Below are 26,083 nucleotides of genomic sequence, written 5' to 3' on the forward strand. Positions count from 1 at the left end.
CGGAGTGCGAAGGATCAAACCTGGGACTCGGGTGTTCTACCCACCGGGCCAGACCCCTGATCCTCCTTGTACTGATTTATACACTGTATTTATAAAGCTGCAGCTTTGCCAAATAATAGGCAGAGTAACTATTGATACACATAGCTGTGATTTTTTAATTTAAATACCAGCTGCTTACCACAGCCAACTAACCATCAAACAGAGGATCAGGCAGACCGTGCTGACGGGAGCACTCCCACTTCCTGTAACTTGCTGTCCTGTGTCACCCTCCCTCGGATGAGGATGTTGGAGTCTGACCCTCTCAGCCAAGTGACAGATGGAGAAATTGTTTGCAATGGAGATGAGACTATTTTACAGACTTCCTACAAATGGGGCTGAATTTTCATCTGCCAGTGAGGCACTGATCGAGGGGGGCTCTCAGCAGGATATCCTGTAGGGGCTCCTCAGGAGAGCGCTTGGTTTTGGTCAACAGTCAGTGGACAGATGATAAGGGTGCTCTCCTCTAAGGGCAGCGAGAGCACCCTGGAACAAACAGGCCCCGGTCCTTCCAGCCTTCCAAAGGCCGCACAGCAGAAGGGAGCCGGGGTCAGGATCCAGGAAGTCTGTGTTCCAGACCTGCTTCTGGCCCTGACTCCTTAGGTCACTGCCTGTTGGTGATATCACTTTTCAGTGCCTCAGTCACCCATCTGTACAACAGAAAGAATTAGCCCTGTTCCCACCAACTGGGTTGTGAGCGCACGTGGGGGACACGCTTGCCAGCAGAAGGGAGGGCCGAGCACAGTTTGTCAGATGGGCTATCTTCTGTTCCCATCCCTCACATACGACTTCACGTAACAATCGCTGCCGACGTTTATTAGACAACTGTTCCGTGTGGGTGCGGGTCAGGTAGATGTGTGCACAGGCATGAATTACCTCCTTCAGCGCTAATCAGCGTCTGAGAGGGGGTGCTGGGAAGGCCATCCAGACAGCAGCAGAGAGGCCGGAGACACCCCGAGTCAGCAGGGCCTGTCCTCTGACCAGCAGATGCTTTCAGAAACCAAGGCTCTGGGGAGCCTGAGAGGCACAGGAAGCGTCCTCCATGACAAGCGGATTAAAGCAGAAAACCAGGAAGGCTTCCCAAGAGCTGCACCGCCTCCCTCACAACCACACACATCCACATCACAAACACACACAACTAAGAGGCCAGAGGCAGGGGTGCTGGCTCTGCAGGAGCCCAAGCTGTGTCTTCTCACTTGTCCCTTGCACTAACCCTTGGAGTAGGTATCACTTTAAGCTCCAAGGTGGCAAACGGAGACACGGAGAGGACCTTGTCCGAGAGGAGAAGGAGGAGAAGGGGATGGAGGTAGGGTGATTTTCCAAAACCTAAGAGCTGTTTTTTATACACTAGTCAATATGGCTTCTTTTGAAGGGGGGGGGGTTGTTGTTTCGTTTGCTTTGGTTTTTGTTTTTTGTTTTGAGACAGGGTTTCTCTGTGTAGCCCTGGCTGTCCTGGCCTTGCTTTGTAGCCCAGGCTGGCCTCAAAACCACAGAGACCCACCTGCCTCTGCCTCCCTGAGTGCTGGGAGTACAGGTGTGGGCCACTGCAGAAGATCAGTAGGGCTCCTTACCTCAGTTTTGTTTTTGTTTCCCTAAAGGTGCATCCTGCACCCTAATAGGTTACACAATACTAAGTACTGTACATACTGCAGGTTGTGTTTATATAGTTCTAGTTATGCACACACACACACACACACACATCACAACAATAATAATAGAAAAAGAGGCATGAACTTGAGATGGATTTAGAGCAGGATAAAAGAGGGGCTAAAGCAGGAGTACATGGGAAGGGTTGGAGGGAGGGAAAGGAAGGGGTAAATGGTGTAATTATATTTTAACCCCCAAAATGTATTTTAATCATTCTAACTAGCATATTGTTTAACGTAGCATCCCAAGAAAGGGTTTTTGGTTAAAAAAAAAAAAATAGCCATGAGAGCAGAGGTGATGGTATGGGGATAGATGCAGGAAGAGCTGCTTCCCGTTTCTGCTAGGCCACTCAAGCCATGTGAGCTGGCTGCAGAAGCCTCCTGGCCTCTCGGAGCCTCCCTCTTCTGACTTAGACACAAGGTGAGGTGTGGCTGCGCCACTGGGCATCTCGGAAGCACCCTGAGGCTCCGTGAGGACACACGGAGGGTGAGTTTGTGCAGAGCCATTCTCAGAGGACCATGCGCTCAGTCACTCTGGGATTCGGGCTCCCCACACAGGAGGGACCGCAGGTGGCACTGGGGGAGGGGCTGTGTGCCCGCTCTGTGCTGCAAAGCTCCTCTAAGTCCCAGGCTTCGTTCTGAGGCTCTCAGAAAACACAAGCTGGATCCAAGGCGCCTGTTCCAGCCTCACTTCTGTTTATCCCACCATCAGGAGGGTGTCATTTAGCCAGAACCATCATTCACAGTCACACCAAATGGCCCATGGAAGAAAAGTTGGTTACGCTCAAAGAACAGATGACAAGTGACAGGCCCCGCTCCTGATTCCCTACAATAACAGAAGACACCAGCAACTGCCGTGTGGTCCAGCACCAGACATGCTTTTCCTTCCAAGCCCTCACTATCTGCTGTATCTGCTCCTTCCCAGGGAGGGAAGAACAGCCCTTTGTCCCCAGGGCGCCTGGTCACCCCTCCCCCAATATCATCTAGAAAACCACACATGGCAGACCCCCAAATCTGAGTCCTGATGCTCAATTTCTCTTTCTTTTGCAAACAAAAGTAACTTAATCGACCCCCTTAATAGTATGTGTTTACCTGTTTGCAGCACACACACCTGACATATGAATTGGTGTATTATAGTAACTGAACTGATTTAGTCATTCCCCAATGTGCACAGATATCAAAGCACTGCATTGTACATTATTAATACATACATGTTTTTTTGTTATTTTAAAACAAAAATATTTTGTAAAAAAGTCACTTTATCTTTTTCTGCACCTGGCATTCACACAGTGAGCAGAGCAAACAGGGAAAGGAATAGTTTTAAGACCAAGAAAGAGGAGAAAAGATGGCAGACGCAAACATGCTCAAAGTATCAATGGATACAGTTGAAGCCTCCTTGCCGGGTAGACCATGTCTCCATCCCCGTATTTGGCTAAGGAAAGACACCATAAGCCTTCTCCAACAAACAACTGAATCTTGAACAGAGGCCTAGGGATCAGCTCAAGTTCCAGTCAAAGAGATGAGGAAACTTGGGACTTTTCCAAGCCTTCTCTGGGGCAATTGTTTAGTTCTAATTCTATAGTGAAGAACCAGTGTAACCTTTATAAAACAGAACCTTGATAAAAGGTTGAGAGGCATCCATTTTTGAAAATGCATAATTCAGCTTGCCACTGTCCCAGGGACTAAAGAGATAAAGATAGCCCAGAGGAGCCTCCGGGAGAAAGACCCATCAAGAAATAGTTGCAATTTGGTTGTGCTCTGCGTTGTGAGAAAGCCATGCCAAGGACAGAGGGGGAAGTCAAGGCTTGCTCCCTTGACCAGGAGCTCTGAGCCAATGGAAAGGCTGGAAACTTGTTCTCAGCAAGCACACCCAGCAGCCCAGAATCTCAACCCCTGAGAGCAGAGAGTGTGGGCCTGTCAACCTCAGCTGAGTCCCTGAAGCATTTGTTATTTTTATGGGTCCCTGAATGCTTCCCTTGAATATTAATTTTCTTCAATTCTTTAAGTATATATTAGTTATTACATATTTTTGATTAATATTTGATGGCCGCTTAGGCTGCCAAGAGAGCCCATAAATTTTCCCAGTGGAATCTGATGCTAGGTAAGTGTGGGAGAACCCTTATGTGGAGCAGAGACATTAATCATTTTAAGTCTCTGACTCCACACCTTAATACCCAAAGATATATTGCTAAGAAGCCCATAACACGTCATTAAAAATGAATGTCTTGTGGCAGTTTTCATGACTGCAGAATTCAGGGCAGGGGGTGGGGTAGGAATTCTGAAACTTCAAGACCCAGAGAGTTCACAAATTCCTTTTTGGACACCTTTTTAATGGATTCTCTATTCTTGTAGAATCCGATACATGATTTCAGGGCCTGGAAAAAATACTAAAGAGCCTTCAAAATTTTATGATCTGTTATGACATAGCAACAGCAAAATTTCCTGCCAAAGCATAGAGCCCTCTGTGGCAACATAAAGCCTGTCCTGCCTTCTCAGCACCCTTATCTCCTTCTATGTGAGACTTGACCTCTATCTTGACTTCTATTTGAACCTCTATCTGTGTTTAAAAACAACAACAATTATTATTGAGACACTATGAGGGGTCCTTTAAGTTTAGTAACTCATGAGGTCATGGAGTCTGTTTGTCAACCTTGTAAGTACTGTTGTTACCTCCCTTCTGCAGACACATGGACAGGTGGATACATACATACATACACGAGGATACGCATACAGGTTAGAAAATAAATAGAGAAGTGGCTAGACTGTATGAGAAGAATAGATCATAGACATCTGCTCACTGTAGAGTGCTTCGTTCTGCAGGAGGCACGGTTGCAGAGAGGCAGAGCAGCAGTTGGAAGGCATCTTCTTGTCTAGCAGCCCAGAGGACCTTGCTTGGCCTTAGGACATTTATGCAGCCTGAGTGTTTCACTTGTGATGCTGCTCGTGGAGGTGGGAGAAGGTGGCTGAAGGCAGCCTTAAGGAAAACTTAATCAAAACACAGGTCCCTCCGTGTAGGGAGGTAGAGAGACTGGTAAAGTTCTGGCGTTTCAGGTGTGAGAACCTGAATTTGACCCTTGTGTGGTAGCACAGGCTTGAGCAACAGAGATGGGGGCAGAAAGTCCCCAGCGCTCCCCAGCCCACAGCCCAGCCTACTTGATAAATTTGGAGCAGTACAAAAGCCTGTCTTTAAAAAAGTGAACAAATGACACTTCAGGTGGATCTCTGACCACACACACACACACACACACACACAGTATGCTGACACACACCTGAAAAACATGTACGTACACATAAATATTTTTTGAAAGAAATCAGAAGGCCTTCTATTCCTACTTCCTAAATGTACGAGAGGTGGGCAAATGACAGCAGGATGAGCAGGATGAGAGCGAGAAACACAGGGTAAAGAAAATGGCACCACTGGGTCCTGGCTTGCAGCCTTTCCCCAGAGCCTCCCCATGAGGCAGGACACCCCTCCCTGCCTGAGAGCCCAGACATTTCGGAGCTGTGGCTGGACTTGCTCTTTACCTCTCAGTCTCTGAGCTAGAAGCAGAGCTCAGACTAGAGCAGTGCACACCGCTGGCCCCTGCAATGACCTGCTCTCCAAGGTCAGCCTCATGTAGGGAACCAGGGCCGGACTGATTGGCACACTCTGACTGTGTCCTGGAGCCGCTGGTTTGTTCCATCGAGTAGACGAGGAGCTGCTTGTTGCTTAGCAGACTCTGACTGAACCAAAAACCGTGTGGAGTGGATAGTGTCTGTCTCCTAGAATCCCAGGGTCTAGTAGGAGTCAGCACCACAAAAGACAAAGGAGAAGTCTCAGGGGATAAAATGCTTGCCATGCAAGCTTGGAGGCCAGGGTTTGCATCCCGGAAGCCCACCAAACCCCAGGCTTGGTAGTCAGATTAGCTGACTACCTACAATCCAAGCACAGACAGATGACCCCCAGGCAAGCTAGCTAGCTGGACCAGCAGGAATCGGTGACCTCTGGTTTCAGCAAGAGATCCTGCCTCACTAGATAAAGTAGAAAGCAACCAGGAAATACACATCCACATGGGCCTCCAAGGTCAGATACAACCTCACACACGTGTGCACACATACATCGGTGCATGTATGCACACATACATTCCCATACAACACACATACACTCAGGCACACGATTCTCAGGGCCACAGAGGGAACCTTCCTCCTGACTCCGGGCTACTGCGCTACCCCCCCCAGACGCCCCAAGAGGCATCCTTACCCTGAGTGTTCTGCTTCTGTACTGACGATGTGGCCCAGAGTTTCAGTCAAAGCTCTCCAGTGCCACTTTGGCCCCCTCTTACTTCGGTCTGTGGCTCTGTTCCCCAGGATCCTGGTTTGTGAGTGTGAACCAGAAGCGTGGACATCAGTGTGGCATGTAGCCTGGGGGGCCACAGCAGGGACACGGTGGACCCTCCTCATACTGTGTCTCCACTCACAGAGCCGTCTGTCCTTCTAGCTCTGTCTTTCTCGCTTACTGCCCTTACCCGTTCTGTGGGAATTATTTAAAATGCTGGTCTTAAAGCAGGAACTATTGTCCCCTAGGGGACAGTTGGCAGTGTCTAGAAGCAGTTTGGGTTGTCACCACCGCGGGGGTGCTACAGCGTGTGCTGGGGAGAGGTCGGGCACCTGGCCGCATGCGTACTGCGTACAGCACAGCCCCACAGCAAGGACACAGGCAGCTACAGTGTCAGCTGGGCCACAGTCAAGAAGCCCAGTGTAGACCAGGATGGGCTCGTTTCTGTCACTCTCCTGTCCTCTGCTGTCACATCTAGTTGATCAGGACGTTTGTCCCCTCAAAGCATTGTTCTGAGCCCAGAGTCCTCTCCTCACGGGGCTTCTGGCAGCCTCTTCTGGGTGGTGGATGCTGAAATGCAAAGTACACTTGACTGACTGCCTTCGTGCCGGATGCCTGGGTGTTGGTAGTGTTCACCTGAACAACAAACAGCGCAAACACTCAGAAGACCAAGTCACTGCACACAGCCGCCACTCTGAGCTGAAGAAGGAAACGAGAGAGGAAACGAGAAAGGGAAGGGAAGCAAAGAAAATGAAATAGAGGAAGAAGGGCGGGGGCAAACATTTGTAGAACGAAAAAGAGGACTAGGAGCTAGAAAATAAAGCTCCAAGTAAAGCGCCGCAGGATGGGCAGACGGCTCAGTCAGTAAAGTGAGAACATGGCGTCTCTAATACACCTGAGGTTGACAACCCAGGCACAGCAGCAAACGACCTAGAATCCCAGCTCCGAAGAAGAGACAGGCATGTCCCTCAGGCCTGCTGGCCAGCTAGTCTAGCTGAATCAGCAAGCCCCAGTTCAGCGAGAGATCTTGTCTCAAAAAAATAAAATAGTGGCTAAGGAAGACATTCAGCATTGACCTCTGACCTCATGCATACTCACTCACCTGCATGAACACCCACACACAGAGAACGTAAATGCACTAATATTGACTCTTGCGCAGAAAGCAGAGCGACCCTGCAGCACTGTCTTGTGAGTTCTAAAGGAGCCCTTCAGAGCTGCAGAGATCACCCCGAGCTCACTGCAGGCAGAAGGGAGCTCTCTGCCATGATGCCTCGTCCTTCTGTCTGACAGTTCAGTTGACCCAGCTTTCTGTGAGAATTTCCCACTTTCATCCAGTCGCTACTCAGAGCATCATACTAGTTAACTGCAATAAAAGGCCAACAATAGAGGCATTTAGCTAAAGCAAAATACCAAATAACGCCTCTTGGTGATAGTGCCTCGATGGATAAATGCTGAGTGTCTTTATAGCTTAGATCGTAGAAAAGATTTTGGCAGTGATTTTGGCAGTCCCTCAGTACTGCAGGGTCTGGGGCACTGGAGTGACATGCCGTATGTCTGTTTTGAATTTTTCCCTAAGAAATGTAAAAGTGTTAGCAAAAATTCTCGCGTACGCAAAAGACGTGCCTTGGAAAACAGCAAGCCTTCCTATTGAGTTATCAAAGTGATCAATTTGCTAGAGAAAAACCCTCTTTGAAGGCACATACAATTCTGGCACCCTGCGTGTTGGGAGGTTTTACTTTTTTTCCTCCTACAGCATTGCCAACCACAAGCTCAGTACAGTCTGTGTCTCAGATATGGGCCTACATCTCCACCAGGCGAGCAGGCCCTGTCTGAGCTAGAGTGTGTTCGCAGTGTGGCTTTCTGTGCTCAGCTCCCACAGCACCCAGACCTGCAACCCTGCTCCACTGAAGTTATTTTTTTTTTCTTTAACACATTCCTGTTCGCAGGGTCCATCTGTTATGCCTTTTCATCGGTGGCCACAAAAGAGCCTTCTTTGTCCATTGTAGAATGCAATGGTGTCTACCTCTTCCATGTAAGAGAGCTGTCTAGACGCAGTCCCGGGCCCAGGAGAGAGAAGGTGGAGGTGGGAGGAGGCTGTCCTCCCCCTCAGCTTCCTTCTTGGGTCCTATCCTCTCTGCAGGACACACATACGGGAGCCACTGAGCCACATCATGTGGTCACTTTCTGGACATTCAAGTGGGTTTTGCTAAAACCAGGGCAGAGGAACATGTGGATTCAGTGTTTGCAGAATCACAACACATTCTGAAAAAATACCTGCAAAAAGGCCATAGAGCCATCACACTCTTCAGCCCTGACCCAGAGAGTTCAGCGCAGCATGCCTCATGCCCCTTTAAGTTCCGGGTGCCTGGCTCTGTCAAGGCTATGAGGGCTCTGTGTGTCCTACAACCACAAAGCCAAGGCACCTTCCATCAGCGTTGTTCCCGAGGGGAAGAGAGCCGTTCCCCCAATTTCACCCGGCTCAACGGCTCAGTGCTTGCTGACCACTTGAGTTTTCAGATGATGTATCAATGAGGCATTTAAACAGAGCAGTTCACACACAGAAATTCTGTCTGCTTTGTAAAAGATTATCCTTTTATAAACATTCTGCAGAAAACATAAAAGCAAACAGGGAAGAGCACACAGGACAGGAAAGACGTTAGCGGGGAGATTAATGCCGAATGGGCTGAAGTGAATGGCCCCGCTAAAGCCAGATCCAGATACTTTGGCTGCAGTGAGACATAAATAATGGGAATGACACATCATTTATTCGGGATAATGAGTTGATCCAAAGTGGAGGCCTAGGACGAGAGATTAAAGATTAAATATCCATCTCCTGATGAACATCAGTAGCCAACTTTAACCTTTTCCTTCCAAAAGTACAATTTTACTTGAATAATTTGATGTGCAGTGTTACAGTACAATCCTTAAAATCAGCAGCGAATTCCACTTGAATCACTCTCTTAGCTAGTAGAAAATACTGTTTTCCCTTCAAGGCAGGAGGTGGAATCTTATTTGTAGGCTAAAGCCTCTAAAAACTGAAGCTTAATAAAATAGGTTTTGCCCTCATTATACTGCATTTGAAAAGTTGAGTGTTGCAAGTTCTTCAAAATTGAAAGGGTCCCTACTAGAAGAAGACTCATTAAGACTAGGGAAGTAAACAGAAATGACAAGGTTTAGGAAGCAAGTAATTCACAAGTCTCAGGAAGCTCCTAAAACTTACACAGTTCACAAGCCCTGTCTGCCCCACCAAAGGTTCTAACAACAGTAGCAACTGCTAGTGGGCAGAAGCTCTTCTGTAGAGCTGCCTACAAACTGTTCAGGGAGCTCAAGGAACTCTCTCCCAGGCTGGGGTGGGATTTCAGTGATACCTCGGAGTCTCCCATGATCCTGGAAATTACCTTAATAAACTCACTGGTTCACTAGCTAGACTTAGGTGGATTTGCTTCTTTAATCTCTTCTAGATTCCCTATCTGGGGTATATAGATACTTGTCCATGTCTCCCCAAGAAAAGTCACATAACATCTACATCAAGGATTTTCCTCACATCTCTTCCTTTATTTGTTTGGAGCAATAAAGTTTCTCAAAAGACACAGAGGAGCAAGGCTAGTACTTCCTAATAAGAGACCCACAGGGAAGCGGTGAATTTTACAAGGTGAAATGAGATGAGCAGTGGGATTCCTGTGCAAACTTCACAGTGAGGAAACTGAGACCCCGAGCCAGGGCATGCCTGCTACAGCGTCATCACTAGTTAGAACAGACTTGGGACAGGCCCCTGTGGCCTCTTTCTATAACCATTACTCTTTCCATCACACCTGCTGCCTCTTTACCCATCAAGTTAGAAATAATGACCAAGGCATGTCCTCATAGAGCCAGCACCCACATCTGAAATTAAAAGCCTGGATCCATGGAAAGACTGAGACAGCCAACTGAAAGCTCTACGTGAAGATGGCTGGAAAGAGGAGAATGAGAAGAGGTGGAGAACAGGAAGAAAGCAGAAAGATGTAAAAGGAGATAAGTCTTCAGGATGCACACAAGGCCAGGAGCCCGGCCCCATGACCTGAGCAGCACTTCAGTGTTCCCTTTGCTCCCGGTGGGTGAGAGGACTCAAGGGAAGAAGGAATGTTATGGCTTATTTATTTCTTGGAACTGAGAGGCTGCTCACTGCTCATAACCCCAAACCAGGACAGTGTTTTGGTGGCTATATATAATAAATAACAGAGCAGGTGCACAAGGTCCCAACAAGGCATTAAAAATACACAGCAAATGCAGAAAGCCAGTCCACCAACCTGGCCCAAGATTGTCACAGGTGAGTTCCAGGACCACTCACCTTCAGAGAGCAAAGCCAGAGTTGGTTGGCATTCCACATGATACTGGCTCGGTGGTTTCAGTCTCTGCTCCAGGGTGCATGTAGCTCCAGGCCAAGCCAATGTGACCACACCATGGACAGACTGTGCCGTCCCATCCCCTGCCCTGTTCTCCCTCCTACCCCATCCTGCACCCAAAGATGAGGAGCTGGGGAAGTGCATCCTTTATCACTTTGCAGGTAATCTGCACGGCAGTGCCCTGGCCTTTGCTGCCCTTTGGAGGAAGAAAAGAATCTGTGCTTGAGAGCAAGACGTTCCAGACTCCTTAGCCACACCGTGATGGCAGAATGCCCATCCTCTCTGGCTTGTCCTCTTAGTAAGTCAACTAAAGTTGATCATCTTGTCAGAGGCAAAAGTAATTGACTCACTTCCTAGATAAGAATGGTATTACAGGAAACAGCCACCTTCTTGGCAGATAAAAAAAAAAAAATGTGATTATTGCTTAAGTTGTGTTTGCATTCAGATGGAAGAAACCAGAGGAGAGCAAGGTAGTTGCAAGACAAGCAGCTGTCACTTGGAAAGGAAGAGACAGATCGACAGAAAGCTTCAAATGGGGAAGGCAGCACAGATCAGAAGGCCAGCCACTTGCTCAAGCCTTTTGGTCATCTGAGTGAGTATTAAGGACTCAAGAACGAAAGAGAACCACGAAGGAAGATCCATAAATATCATAAATATGTTTTATGTTTTTCATCAAGAGATATCAGATGACTTGGCGCAAGCATGCTATTTCGTCACACCTTTCCTGATGCTAGCAGTAAGGAGTCACTAACAATGTTGTGACGGGGTGAGGCAGTGCAAAAGTTCCTCCATCTTGTATTCTGGCTGAAGCCACTTAGGTTTAATTAGATGTGTAAGGGCCATAGCCTTCACCACCCTGCTGGTTAAAGAAGGTGACAAATTAACTTTAGAACACCTCATACTCTGTTGAGGTCTTCTTGGGGGGAGCACCCCAGAGATGGATGTGATACGTGGGTGACCCAATACTAAGGCCTGCTTCTGGATCAATCCTGCATTTGGTTCCACAAGATGTCAACCCACAACCCTGACAGTCTCCTACCAGATGTCCTCAGGTGTCCCCTGCATGACTGCCCTAAGGTGACTCACCTGACCCAAGCCTGACCTGACCGGAGTCCCATTGGTGACACCAGATGACGTATTGTTCACAGGTGGGAGCAGTTTAGCACAGGATGGGATCAGGCATGCAGCGGCAGCAGTGGGGACCTAAGATAGGACTGGCTGTCTGGGCACTATCTTTGAGCAGGGGAACCTCAGCTCAACAAGCTGAGCTTTTAGCTTTGAACCAAGCACTGTGTGGGGAAAGACAAGGCTATCACCATATACACTGACAGCAGAGATGCTTCTGTCAAGGCCCATGTCCACGGGGCTCTATACAGGGAAAGAGGATTGCTGAGCTCATCTGGAAAAGAGATTTTAAAAATGGGAAAGAAATTTTAGTTCTATTAGAAGCGATCGGGTTATCCAAGAGGGTGGCCATTATCCATTGTAAAAAATACCAATAAAGGATTCTCCCAGAAGCCAAAGGCAACAAAATAATGACTTAGCTGCCTAGGAAGTGGCCCTTGAACGAGTGGGGCCTCTTCAAGACTTGGCAGCCCTGCTGGAACCCGGCTTCTTAGGCCACCCAGAAAATACCCCAGTGTGAAACTGACTGGGCTAACCAAGAACTAACTGCACAGGACAGGCAACAGGCAAGGATGGTCGGTGCTGCCAGGTGGCTGACCCTTCCTTCCCACAAGTCTGGGAAGGCAATTGCAGAGCTCTCTCTACCAAGCCACCCACACAGGGGCCACAGAAACTGCTTCACCCTCAGACCCAGGGATTACATTCCAAATTTGGAAAGCCTGATTAAAGACACCATTTTTAGATACACAACCTGTGCTAGGGTAAACCCCAAAGGGGGAAGGAGGATCCCACAGGTCTGGATTTGAGGGAATGGGCCTGGGGAACATTGGGAGTTGAGCTTTACTAAAACCAGGCCTACTGTTTTGCTGTTATTTGAAGGCACTTTCTCGGGGTGGTTGGAGGCCCACACTAGCCTAGCAGAGACTGACCAAGAGTTCCTAAGAAACTTCTTCAGTAAATAATTCTTAGCTTTGGATTGTCCCTGGCTTTGGGGCCAGACAACAGTCTGATCTTCACAGCCAAAGTGTCTCAAAATCTGACAAAGGTATTAAACATTAATTGGAAATTACATTGTGTATATAAGCCACAATGCTAAAGTCAGGTAGAAAATATGGATACAACTCTTAAGGAGAGTGACAAAATTGGTCTGGAAACTGGCAAAAAATTGGGCCAAACTTTTCCTCTTTGTCATGCGCCTTACTGGGAGATGCTTACTCCCTTTGAACTTGTTTGGGAGACCACTTCCCAAGCTCCCCAAGCCACGAGCAATTCCCTAGGCACAAATGTCTAATCACTCCCTTCTCAAGTCCTTGCAGGCTTTGCAGGAAGCTTGCGAGACCATTGACTAGACTGTGAAGGGAATCCTCCATCTCCCACCTCCATAGTCCCCATGAATTCCAGCCAGGAGACTTGGTTTGGATAAAGAGGATCCCTGCTCTGACCCTGGAACCTGTCTGGAAGGAACCTTACCCAGTCATTCTCACCACCCCAAATGCTGTCAAGGTAGCTGGGGAGAAAACCACTAAATATGATGATGGATGGACCGGGGGCCCATTAAACATAAGACTGGCCAGAGTTTGCTAAGCTGGGATAAACAATCTCCATCAGCCCCAAACCTGGACGTGGGGACTCTGCTCCCTTACGTCCCTTCCAAGGTAGAACAACTTGGGTCTAGGGGCAGTATTGGAGTCAGTACCCAGGATGAGAAAACCAGCTAGGAAAAGGCCAGGGATTTACAGCTTTATGCCTGTTCTGCCAAGCAAAGTGTCTACCTCACGTCCTCCAGTTTCCTGGCTTGCTTGTACTAACAGTTGGACTAAATGTGTCTCCTCTGATGCACTACCCTACAGTCTATGTCTACTGGTCTATATTGCCCCCACATACGTGCCCATAATGAAGAAGAGGGGTACGCCCACACTGACCCTGGACAGGAATAACCAGTGCAACTGCCCTGGGCACCTCAGCCTTGATTGCTGGGAACCAAAGCTTCAGGGAACTCAGTTCCCAGACACACTCAGACCTAGGCCATTTGGGGAATTCTATCTTCAGGCTGGAGAGCTAAGTTGACTCCCTCATAGAGATAGTCTTACAGACCTGAAGGGGGCTGGATCCCCTTTTATGAAACAGGGAGGATTTTGCATGGCCTTAGGAGAAACTTGCCACGTCTATGGCAACCAATCAGTGGTAATCACGAAAAATCCTGCCACAGTCAGAGAAAACCTCAACGAAACAGAAGGAGACATAGGTCAGATAGTTGGTATCAGTCTGTGTTTATCTAGTCACCATGGTTGAGACCTTACTTGCAACACAATTATGTTATTATTAGTTGATTCTTATCCTGATAGAGCTACCAGTGGGACCCTGGCATCCTCACCTGCATAGCCAACTACATCCAAAAGAGATAAACTCAGTGACGCTACTAGTCCTTCAGACCAACTATGCCACTGTAGAACAGTTGCGGTCAGCGATTTTACACATTCCCACAGAACCAGTGGGAACATGGCACAACCAGACAGGGCAGAGGCTCCTCTGCCTTACATCCTTGCTGAGGCCATTTCAGGTGTAACTAAAACTTGGTTGCCTTGATGGAAAGTTCCATGGGAAATCATCCCACACTATTCTAGGAAGCCGAGGTCATGGTGTCCCAGCTAACTCTTCTTAGTGTCTGTTAAACTGCTTGCTTCCACAAAACGTCCCCCTGAAACTGCTGAATGAGATACCAGGGTCCTGTTTTGCCTTTAAAATTTTCTTACCCTAAACACATGATGCTCTACTTGGGTCCCAGGTACCTGAGTATAGTTTCGACCGCCTGAAATAAAGACTTTCAATCGACTACATACCCTGTCAGTGTGGTCACCTCTGGGGGGCTCCCCATACCAATGTGACTTGGGCCAGGGATGACATCACAGAGCGAGAAAGATGCTATGAAACAGGCTTGTTAAACTCTCCAAGGCCATGCTTCCCAGATGTTTCCCCTGTGACCAGAACCCATTATCAAGCCTGGTTAGGAAGAGTCTTCAACTACAAACTTGGACAACTGTCTTCATCTTCCCAGGGACTGGGTTGGTGGTCCTAGGTGCTATAAGAAAGCAGGCTGAGCAAGCTCGTCTGCAGTGTCCCAACACGGCTTCTGCTCCAGTTCCTGCCTTGAGTTCCTGCTTTGCCTTCCCTCAGTGATGGAGTATGACCTGAGAGCTATAAGCCAAAATAAATCCTTTTCTCTCCAGGTTGCTTTTGGTCATAGTGTTCTATCACAGTAATAGAAACCTAACTATGACAGAGGATGCGCAGTGGGTGAAACGGTTATGCTGGGAAGTGAAGATCTGTCTCTGTGATTTCCCTCCACATGGGGATAACCCCAATCGTCACATGCACGCCCTCAGAAGACACCCCCTGCTCTCTTAGCCCAGAGGATCAGACCCTGCTTGCTGTGTCTTCTCAGAATTTTCTTCTCAGCTTTCAGAGTGATCGCCACAGTTTGTAGTTGACTATGTATTTGTTGACCACTTGATCCCCCCACTAGAGTGTAAATCTCTGGGAACAGGTCTCAGCACTTTGCTCGTTATTCTCATCCCAGCATGTAGCATGGTATCAAGTACACTGTGAGTTGTCCTCTGATCTCCACACACACTAAAGCAAGCAAATCCTAAATTAATAAACAAAAGTCTTGAAGATAAAAAGAATCATTAAGGGAAGTCATGTGTGAATGAGTAAAATGTAGTGTATATAAGCCTAAATTCCAGATAATAAGCACAGATAGGAGACCAGGGTCTATCTCCAGCAGAGGAAATGACCGAGGGACTGAGGGACTTTGGATCCTGAGTAGAAAGGCCACGGTTGATATCTCCAGCCCCTGCGGGAGAACTAGACTAGTGGAGGCAGCCAGGAGAAAGGGGTTCATAGACGCACATTTGATTTCAGGTTTGAGTAGCCAATCTCAGAAGCAGACTACATATTTGAGAGGTCATGGAAGTCCTGGTACAGCACCAGGGTTGACTAGTATTGTCTGAGGAACTAAAGAGGCAAACAGCCTCAGGAGCCACAGCAGAGCACAGCGACAGTACTGACCTACACTTAACCATAAAAGATAGCTGTCTTCTGCAAGAAAGAGACATCACGATTGAAATCCATGGCCTCTGTGTGATATAACACGTTCCAAACGCCCGCTGGCCCTATGCTATCTGCTTCTGTAATCCTCACATCTTCCCTTCCTGTTTTTTATATCAAGTGAGTAAATCTAGAAAAGCAACTCCAGGAACTGAAGAGCGGTGCCTGCTGCTCTTGCAGTTCACCTAAATTTGTTTCCCAGCACCCACATGGGGCTGCTCAAAACTACCTGTAACTGCAGGGGGATCTGATATTCTTGTCTGGCCTTTGTAAACATCCTGTTCACACATGTTCTCACACACACACACACACACACACACACACACATACACACGTCTGCATGTAAATAAAAATAAATCTTTTTTTTTTAAGAAAAGCTTTTTTCTTTTCTCTGCCTGCACCGTACAGTAGCAGACCCTACTGGCCAGCGTGGCAACATCTGTCCACAGTGTGACAGTGTCACAAATGTTAGGAGGGTTAGCAACTCCTTCTGCTCGGATTTAACGTCCGTTCCACAGGAGGACACACACGCCTAGTGCCCTGTAAATCTGGCCACAAGCCCATGGCTGGGGAGTTCATAGGCCCCAGCGGTGACTCTGCTACTACACAGACACAGATTCAAACTGTTCTCTTAACTTGTATCTGCATACTCACAGATCAGCACATCTCCTGGGCCTCATCAGAAAGGTTTCTTTGTGCCCTGGAGGGTAGCTAAGGCAGAAACTCACAACTGGTCAAAGCACATAGCGTAAGTGTCTGTGGAGTGTTCAGCCATCAAGAAAGAGAGGGACAGAAAGACTGTGAGAGCCAGAGCCTGGGAGGGATGGAGCAGACTGAAGCCGTGCCTTCTGGACAGGGCAGGATCACTGCATCCGTGAGCTCAGAGCAGCTGTGGTTGCCCGCAATAGATCAAGTCCCCTGGCAGGGCCGACCTGCCTGGCCACAGGGGATGAGGATATGTTCAGTCTTGGTGTGACTTGATGTGCGGGGAGGGATGATACGGGGGAGTCCTCTTTTCTGGGAGGAAAGAGAGAGGGGAAGGGGACAGGAAGTGGAGAGGAGACTGGATGAGAGGAAGGAGCAGCACACTTGGGATGTAAAATAAATAAACTTAAAATAAAAATTATAAAATGAATATTTAAAATTTAAGAAAATTAAGGAAAAAAAAGAGTTGTGAATTGACTGTGATGGCTAAACTTGGTTGTCAGAGTCACACACCCAGGAATTTGGAATCCGTATTAAGGAATTGCCTCCATCAGGTTGCCCTATGGGACACTGCCTGTGGGACATCCTCTTGCTGACTAACTGATGTAGAGTCCAGCCTACCGTGGGTGCTGCCACACCTGGAAAGGCGGGCCTGGCCTGCACAAGAGAGGTGGCTAGATGTGAACCTGGGAATACCAGTCTTTCCTCCCCACCTGGCTTCTGGTCACGGTGTTTACCACAGCACAGAAAGCAAACTAACACAAGGGTGAAGCCGTGGGAGCAACTCTAACAAAACCTCTCCACACGCCTCATTCCGTGCAGTGACCTCGCCCAGTGTGAGGGGCAGAATGGTGAGACTGAAGGGGCGCCTGAGAGGCTGACGGGCTGTGGAAACTGGAGGCTGGTGATGTCTTCACTTCATGCCTCTCTGTGTCTCTATCTCACCTCTCCTGTCTGGAAAAAGCCTCCTCTTGTTGGTCACAGCTGTTCTGCACAGAGGATCTGAATTTGGCTCTTTGAGGCTCTCTCTGCACTGTCATCTTTCAGTCTCCATTTCTGCCATAAATACACTCATTTTCTTTTCAATATTAGGTCTGTATTCAAACTTCTGAGGGAAGCATGGCCAGCCCACTGTAACCAGAAGCCCACAGAGCCCTGGGAGAGGAAGTCTTTTGCAGAAATCCAATGTGACCCTGAATCGCTCAGTGTGTGGTCTACAAATCAAGAACGAGGATCATTTTCCAAATTCTGTGGCTTTGAGTCTTTTCCAGAAGTGTCCTCACCTGGCCACAAAACAATGCAAAAGGCTACCAAGTTACCCCGGAAGCCATCTTTCCCCACCCTGCCACTAAAGCAGCATCATCAGGGAGGTGTGAGCTCACACCCCCTCTCTATGGCCTAAAAATGGATCCTGTGTGAGCTGCTAAGCTCTCTGAGTTTGGGTTTCCTCATCTGTAAAATGAGACTCCTCACAGAGAAAGGAGACTTAGAGAGTGCCTGGCTCCTACCAAACACACACACACACACACACACACACACACACACACACACACACACAGCTCCTCCCCTAGGAGGTTCGTTTTCTCTGGGTCAAGCCTGTAGAGTCACCTTCATGCACAGAGAGGACATTAGAATAATTCTGTGTGGATGGAGCCACGAAAAAACCCAGGAAATAAATGACTAGAGCTGCCAGCCAAAGCAATTGTTGTTTCTCCCCTGCCAAGCCTGATTTTCCCAGAGATACAGCGTGTCTTTGGATAAGTCGGAGACTGCTCGATCCAGATAAAGTCTCTCAGGCAGGCAGCGTGTTTATAGTCAAATGCTCACTTCCACTTCAAGTTTCCAGTCCCCTGCTGGTCCTTTCTGCAAACTTAATTAATTAGCTGTGGTGAACATTTGTTCAACCTCATGCGGCAATGAGACTGAAGAAGACAGGCTCTCATAAATTAAAACATTTCAAAATATTGTCTTCTCCCAAGAAAACATTCCTTTTTGTTAAATTAACACTCCATTTGGATAACTTTAAGGTTTCAAAAGAAAACAAACAAGGAAGCTCCAGCTGATGCTGTTTGTCTTTAACTGTTTCTCCCATTGTTCTGTGACTCCATTCCTCCTGTTCTCATCATCTTTAACTGTTTCTCCCATTGTTCTATGACTCCATCCCTCCTGTCCTCAGCATCTCGGCCCCTTAGTAGATAGAGCACAGGTCCTCCATCCACCCACTTGATGATACTCAGGCAGGCATTCCATGAAGCCCTAGAGTCAAAAAATGCTTGTCATGCCCCAGGGAACATGGAAGAAGAGGAAGAGGGAGGAAGAGCTGCCCAGAGAGGTTGCACACAGGAACCAACTGTGTGCTGTGACTGAATGCATGAGATCTAAGGAAGAACGAGCCAAACAAAATCCCAGCATGGATGGAGGAAGAAGAGTGAATTCTCACCCCTAGCTGAACAGCTATTGACAACCATTAACTTCAGGGGGTGGGAGGCAGTTTTCTTCAAGGACATAGTCCTGAAGACGGCCTATGTCCAAGTACATGGCCTCCAACCAAAGCGAATACTGGCAGCATTAAGTGGAATTAGTAGCTTTTATAAAGAGAGCACATAAAATTAGGAAAAAATAGTGGGCATAGAAGAGGAACTGGAGAGGAATGAATAGGGAGTGTTTTTGTTCATATTAGTTACGTGTATGAAATTCTCAAGAAATAAAAATAGAATAAATGTTTGTCGTGTGCCCCTCAGTCACAGATTAAGTTCTGCCTGGACCACAGGCAGAAAGAACTGTTGTGTTGGGGAATGTGAAACTTCCCTGCCATCTTGATGGCAGTGATGTCAGTAATACACTTCCCTCTGCTTCTCTTGCAGGATGTAACCACACAGGCTACAAAGTGACAGGAAGAGAGGCTGGGAAATGGACTTCCAGCAAATGCCATCTCATCCCTACAGTCTAGTCCAAGGGTTTCAGATCCTGCATTCTGATCCTGCTACAGTTTGGATACTTTAACATATTTCAAAGGTCTGGGTGGGTGTTCAAGATTCTTCCTTCTGAGGACACCTTCAGGAGGGAATAAACCCTTCAAGATGTGGAGCCTGCAACTGGGAGATGGCTCCATGGGTAAAGATGGCTCACTTATACTACAAAGGTCAGGACTTGCGTTCAAAAACCACAGCACACTGGTGCAAAGCCACACATAGCTGTGTGTGCCTAATGCCCCTGTGACATAAGGGGTGGAGCCAGGAGGTGTGCTGAGGCCTGTTGGCAGCCAGAGTAGCTCCAGATTCAGCGAGAGACTCTTACCCCAATGAATAAGGCGGAGAGTGACAGAGCAGGACACCTGATGCCCTTCTCTGGCCTCCATGATATACATCCATGCACACAAATGTGCCTATATCACACACAGGAATGGGGCCTGCTCAGGGGCCTTGGGAATACCCGAAATGAAACTGTGGTCGAACCGCTCTTTCTTTCTCCTCTGTTTATTTCTGACTATGAGGTAACCAGCTAGCTGTGTTGTTTTGCCGCACCACAGGCCCAAAACAAGTGGGTCAACTGTGTCTCTGTTATGGTGGCTGTGGTTGATGGGTTCATTGTCTGGTGTCTCAGCATCTTTCCTCTGGCTACATTAATGTCTCCTCATCCTTCATAGGTGATGATAATGATTCTCAGATTCAAAACTCAATTACAAACACAGTTGTAGAATCACTGGCCAAAGCATCAACACGGAAGGATGCCAGGGATTTGAGAGTGAAGGAAGTAAGCCTGGGTCACTGATCAGGGACCTGTTAACTCAAGAGAACATGAGGCCACGAGTCTCCAGAGTTCTGTCAGCAGGGAGGCTGACCACAAACAACAGAAAGGGGATAGAGAGGGGACATCAAGATGGCTCAGCAAGTAAAGGTGCTTGCCGCCAGCTCTTACCACCTGCTTTCTCCAGAACCAACAGGAGAGAAGAGGAGAGAAGAGCCCTTCAAACTGTCCTCTGACTGTCCACACTGTACCACAGCATGCCCTTGCCCACAAACATACACACAAACAAACACAATAAACAAATGCTAAACAATTAAAAGCATCTGGCTATAATAGCAGAAAAGGCCTGTCTTAGCTGTACACAGAGTGGCAATAGCCACTTACAGAAAAGAACCTCCACTTGCATTTAACCGTAACAGTCGTGGTAATTAATATAACACCTGATGTTTTAGAAAAGTTTTGCTTTAATCTTTGACTTCTGTTAGTTAATATGCCACTGTGAGCATCTACATATCCACATTTCTATTCAAATGTAAAGACACGACATTCTCTGTACCTATGGCTACAGTGTAACCTGTCTTTCTGCTTCCACCTCTCTCTACATACAATACATAACATATATGTGATATCTATGTCAAAATATGAACAAAAATTTAAATGTACAGTCAGCCTTCTGCACCCATAGATTCTATATCTGTGAATTTAGCCACGTGCGGATTGAGATTATTGCAGAAAAAAAAAAAACCGTATATGCACGGGCGGTTTTCTAGCCATTGTTCCTGCCTGCAGTGTGACAACTGTGTAGTGTCATGTAGTATCAATTTCTGCCACTTTGGAGGCTGAGGCTAAAGGATTGTTTCAAAACCAGGCAGGGCTACACAGTAAGTTCTCACCAGCCTGGGCTTCAGTGTGGGATCTCATCTCAAAATCAAACAGTAACTAAGGAAGATTTGAACTGTATAAGAGAATATAACTGCAGTTAAGTGCGTCATTTTATGTATGGGAATCATCCTCAGATCTTGGCAAGGAGTACAGTTCTAGAACCAGTTCCCGCAGGAAAAAATACATGTGCGTGTGTACACATGTATGCGTATTTACATATATATCGTTATGCAGAAGCGTGCGTTCTAAGTGTATATCATATCATAGAGACAAACAAGTGAGGAGAAAGAAAACTAGTTAGCAACAGCTCTTGGCCAAAACAGTACAGACTTTGCTGGGGATAGCTATATATCGAACTAAAATAATATTTTCAGCATCGCTTACACGTAGGGGAGGCCACCTACAGCATGGCTGACACACGGGGTAGGCAGAGTTATGGGATGGAGTACCCAGAAAGGCTCGTCACACAAGGCAGCCCTCCCTCTGCCTGGCTGCTCCTCACTATCTGGAGCAGAGACGCTGTGTTTGAGAAGGATCAGTTTGGCTTGCGATGCTGACAAGACAAATCCATGCTAAAGCTGAGCAAACGTGTGAAGAGAGGTTTCTCTCTTCCTACCCAAACACAGCCCTCAGCTCCGGGTGCGCCACTCCATGCCTCTCGCATTATGGGAAAACTATAACCTCTCTTTTTTAGTCTTCTGTTTAGGGACCTTCATTTGGAGCAGTGAAACATCATTCTTAATTGGTACAAGAGGAACATTGATCCTTACCCTGCAGGCATTTGTACTCCACTGACAGAACAAGGAAGGCGTTTGTGTTTGACCTGCTTAAACAGCACTGACGTGTATATGATTGGCTTGTACAGGTGATCAGTCTGCAATGCTCTGGAGCTTGAGAAAGAGAGACGGGTGAGTGACCTGAGTCTTGGCAAAACATTTTGAGGGCATGAGGTGCTGATCTTGTCCTAAACCAGAGAAATGTTTATAACTAGAAATCAAGGAAGCAGGTTTGGGGGAAAAAAAAAGACATCAGGGAGAATTCAGTGACAAAAGCAGGACATTGTGCACAAGCCATGGCAAAGTTGAGAAGGGCTGGCATAATGCAGAGAGCAGGTGATGGCAGCTTGGAGAGCCAGGATGTGGACCTGCAGGCTGTGACACCCCGTCTATCCTCAGCTACTCAGATCTTCTGTTGGCTCCTTGGCTACTGCTCCATCCTTTCACGTTTCCAATTAGCTTTAACCATTAGTCAGCACAGCCAATCCCAGGCTGTGGTGGTTGATTGTAACCCTCACCTTGACTGGACTGAGAAGGGCCTGGAGATTAGGGAAGCACACTTCAGGACTGTCTGTGTCTCACAGAGAGGGAAGGACCTGCCCTGAGTGTGGGTGGTACCATCCTATAGACTGAGGACCATGGTGGAAAGAAAGGAGGGAAGAGAGACACCATGGGGAGCAGACATTTCTCTCTGCTTCCTGGTTTCTCAGAGATAGAGGCCTCCGGGACCACTTGGAGATGGGGGAGGGCTCTGGGACTACTAAAAGATGGGGGACCTATTCGGCATGTCTAGTAGGATGTTCCCTGGCGTCTGGTAGAACAAATCCAATCACACATCCTTCCATGGAACACATATTCAACAAATATCTTTTTAATTAAAAGTGCATTGAATTTATCGGATGCTGTGGGTTAGGCCAGCAAAAATGTCAACAAATTAGACTAATCACTTGATTAAAAAGCTGACTGAGGTTACAGATGATGAGTTCATGAATGCATACTTCAGGGAGGCTGCTCACCCATCTTTCATGTCCATAATACTGATCGTGCTGAGTGTTTCAGATGCTCCAAGCCAATGCAGTTTGTGTGAATCACAGGAAGTAAAGGAAATCTCATTGATGTGTAAAATTTATTATGGTTTAACGACCACAAACTGAGGTTCAGTTAAATCACAGACATAGACAAATTTGCCTTGGATTGTCAGACAACTGCCTGTGTCATTGTTTATTAGGCATCAATTCTTTCTTTTCTAGTTCATCTTATTACTTCATCTTGATGGGTGTTTTGCCTTATGTCTGTATAGCATGTCTGTGAGTGCCATGAAAACCAGAGGGCCCTGGATCTTCTGGAACTAAAACTACAGACAGTTGTGCATTGCCAAGTGGGTGCTGGGAATTGAACTCAGATCCTCTGGAAGAGCAGCCAGTGCTCTTAAGCTCTGAGCATCTCTCTAGCCACAGCAAGCATATCTTGTTGAAAATAGAAATGTGCAGGATGGAACCAGCTGTGCCCATCCAGAATTCCTAATGAATTATGGGAACTCACACTGTCCTTTTCATTTATCAGACCCAAACAGCACTGCTGGAGTTGCCTCTTTGAGTCAAAAGACACAGTTCCTTTAGGAGATGCAAACACAGTCCATATTTAAAGACAAGTTGGAGCAGGAACCACAACCTGCAGTTCCCATGTGATAACTGGCCCCTTTAGTAGAGTCACCCAAACAAGGTAACGAAGGACTCAGTACGTGCATATCCTGAGGGACATGTCCACTAAAGCAGCTACGGCATGGCTTTGTTTTAACAGGTCAGAGGATACATAAGAGAAAACTCTGGATAATGTGTTTTTAAAATTTTCCTTTCATCTTGACATCACTAAATGATTGGGAGTGCTCTCCATTACGCTCCTTAATGACAATATCCTTTTCTCTTACAAATACCTTTGAAGTCTCCTACCGCCTATTACAAGTATTTGGATACTTCCCCAGCCGGAGTGGGCAGCAGGCCAACACAAGCCACCAGGTGCCAATATTACACCTGACAAATCAGCCACACGACTGGAAAAGGGTGGGCCCGTCCTCTGTCACAGCTTCATTTCCTCTCGTTTTCCCACGAACAGGAAGTCGTTGGAATGGGGAGAAAAAAGCTTCCCTTAAAGACCCAGATGACCAGTGAACAAAGTTAACTCCTTGCTGCCAAAAAACTGAGAGGTGGCTTCAAACACAGCCAAGGCCTTGTCTGCATCAGCTTGCTTCACCCTGCTGACTCCCGCATTTGAGGATGCTGTAATTGCTTTAACACCCAGTGCCCATGGGGCAGATGAGGTACCCTGGATGCCTCAAGACAGGTGACAGGAGAGGCCAGTCTACTGTAGCCCTTGTACAAATCAAGAGAATCTGAAGTTTGAACACTGTCTGCCCAGAACGTACTGATGGAAAGAATCTGATCAGAAACTGAGATTCTAAAACAACCAACTGCAGCACATTCTCAGGTGCTTGGTACAGCTAAACACCTAGACTACCACCTAAAGGAGCCGCTCAGCCTGATCAGGGTCCAGGAAAGCGTGATAAAAAGAATGTTTTTCAGCAGAGCAGATACGTGCTCACTCTTATGTTGGTGCTACGTCACGAGACCCCTGCTGTGTCACACCTCTGCAGTGCAATGCTATTAAAACCCACTTTGTCTGTATATATGTGTTTTGAAAACTATTACCCAAAACAGAAGTGGGGAGAAGGTGTGTCAAGTGGGAAGGTAAATCTAGGAGGAGTGAGGAGGAAGAGAAATGAGAGATGGCCAAATACAGTATATGCATGCACAGAATTTTCAGGTAATTAGTTAAAATATCGTAATTTAAAAATTTAAACTATTACTGAAAAAGTACATAATGCAGAATGTCCTAGAACTTTCCATTTTGCCTAGCAACACAGCTGGCATCTGTCCTGGGCAGTCTACAGACAGTGTCTCCATTAACTGAAAGAGCCAACCAACTCCTGGTAGCAGAACCAGCAGCCCCAGCCTTTTCTGTCACCCTTCTTTTACCATAAACAGGGTTAAACCTATTATTCAAATGTCCTCTGGTCACATACATTTCTTCTGAGAATGGCTTTTTATATGTTTTTCTCATTTTGAAAAGCAAGCTACTTCTATCTGTCTACCTAACTTGTATGTACTCTTTGAATAATGGATCTGAACCCTTTTCTAAAATGTATAATTCAAACCTTTTGTCCCAGTTTGCCTCTTCTCTTCTAATTTTCTAATGATTTTTTTTAATGCTGTCATGTCTGTTGGGTTTTCCTTACTGACCTCTGGCTTTGCCGTCTTGCTTACAAAGAACTTCTAGCTCAAGATTACAAGTTTAAAGGTTAATGCAGTTTTTTATTGTACTTACATAGATGTGAGTTTCAAGCTCAGAGCTTTGTTCCATCTGGAATTTACTTCTGTGTATAGTGCAAGTCCAGATGGAGAGACAGTTGTCCCGGCACCAGGCACGTGTTCAGCCACAGATCTGAAATGCCTCCACACTCCACACTCACAGCAGCACTCTTCTGCAGTCCTGGGTCTGCTTCTGGACTCTCATCTTGCTTAATCAATTTCTCTGCTGCCCCTGAGCACTCGGCACTGTTTAAGATGTTCTGATTGCTTTGAGAACCGTTATGATGTGTCTGGGCTTGTGCAAAAGAAGCTGGGTTTTGTTGCTCTTTCATGGGTCTTCCTTTCACAAGAACGATACCACGGGCTGATCCAGTTCACTAAAGCTTGGAAGTAGGATGGCATTTCAGCTTATGGGAAAGCCAAAGAAAATTTTTACATCTTACAGGTATCTGATTAAAGCTCAATTTACATTCCATAAAATAAAGTAGTATTTATATTTTCCTATGCTTTAAAAACTAATTCACTTAAAGCGGCCATGGTGGGGGCCCTGTCCCCAAGTGGATATCTGTAGCATAACTCCTACACATGAGGCTCGGGGAACGTTCCGGAAGAGAGGCAGAATGACTGCAGAAGCCGGATGTCTAACAACCAGGCTAGGTTTTCCTGGCCATGCCCGGGATGCCGCACTCAGGAACTCCCAACAATTTGGCAGCCTACATAAGACCATCCTCGTATTTGGGCCAGTATGGAAAGGCCAGCCATTTTAGAGTGACCAAAAATGCTTAATTAATCTGGGAAGTGAGAGTCCTTTTAGGGGAGAATGTGGGGAGGGGTGTGTACGGTGGACTGGGAGGAGAGGAAGGGTTTCGATCAGGACGTAAAGCCAGGACTGTCTTCAGCCAGGGGTGTTGACAGGAAAACACTGTTGTGCCTGACTCAGTGGTAACATGAAGGTGACCCTGGGGCCTCTTTAGGTGATTCATCCCCTTGTCACATT

The 26,083-nt window shown here is 47.0% G+C and overlaps 1 long non-coding RNA gene across 11 annotated transcripts in view; it reads right to left on the minus strand.

The window, feature by feature from the left end:
* LOC129678449 (uncharacterized) overlaps positions 1-26,083 on the minus strand; it is a 56,316-nt gene that overhangs the window by 23,819 nt on the left and 6,414 nt on the right. For 8 of the 11 annotated variants that reach the window (XR_008720382.1, XR_008720379.1, XR_008720388.1 and 5 more), the window contains 2 exons: positions 25,103-25,493; positions 21,716-21,835 (listed from right to left, as the gene is read on the minus strand). This is a non-coding gene — a long non-coding RNA (uncharacterized LOC129678449). The remainder of the gene's footprint in view (positions 1-21,715; positions 21,836-25,102; positions 25,494-26,083) is intronic. The other 3 variants (XR_008720385.1, XR_008720386.1, XR_008720380.1) reach the window with 2 other exon arrangements.

The sequence above is a fragment of the Psammomys obesus genome, unplaced genomic scaffold (assembly GCF_907164565.1).
Source record: "Psammomys obesus unplaced genomic scaffold, mPsaObe1.curated_primary_1811, whole genome shotgun sequence".
Classification (NCBI taxonomy): Eukaryota; Metazoa; Chordata; class Mammalia; order Rodentia; family Muridae; genus Psammomys; species Psammomys obesus.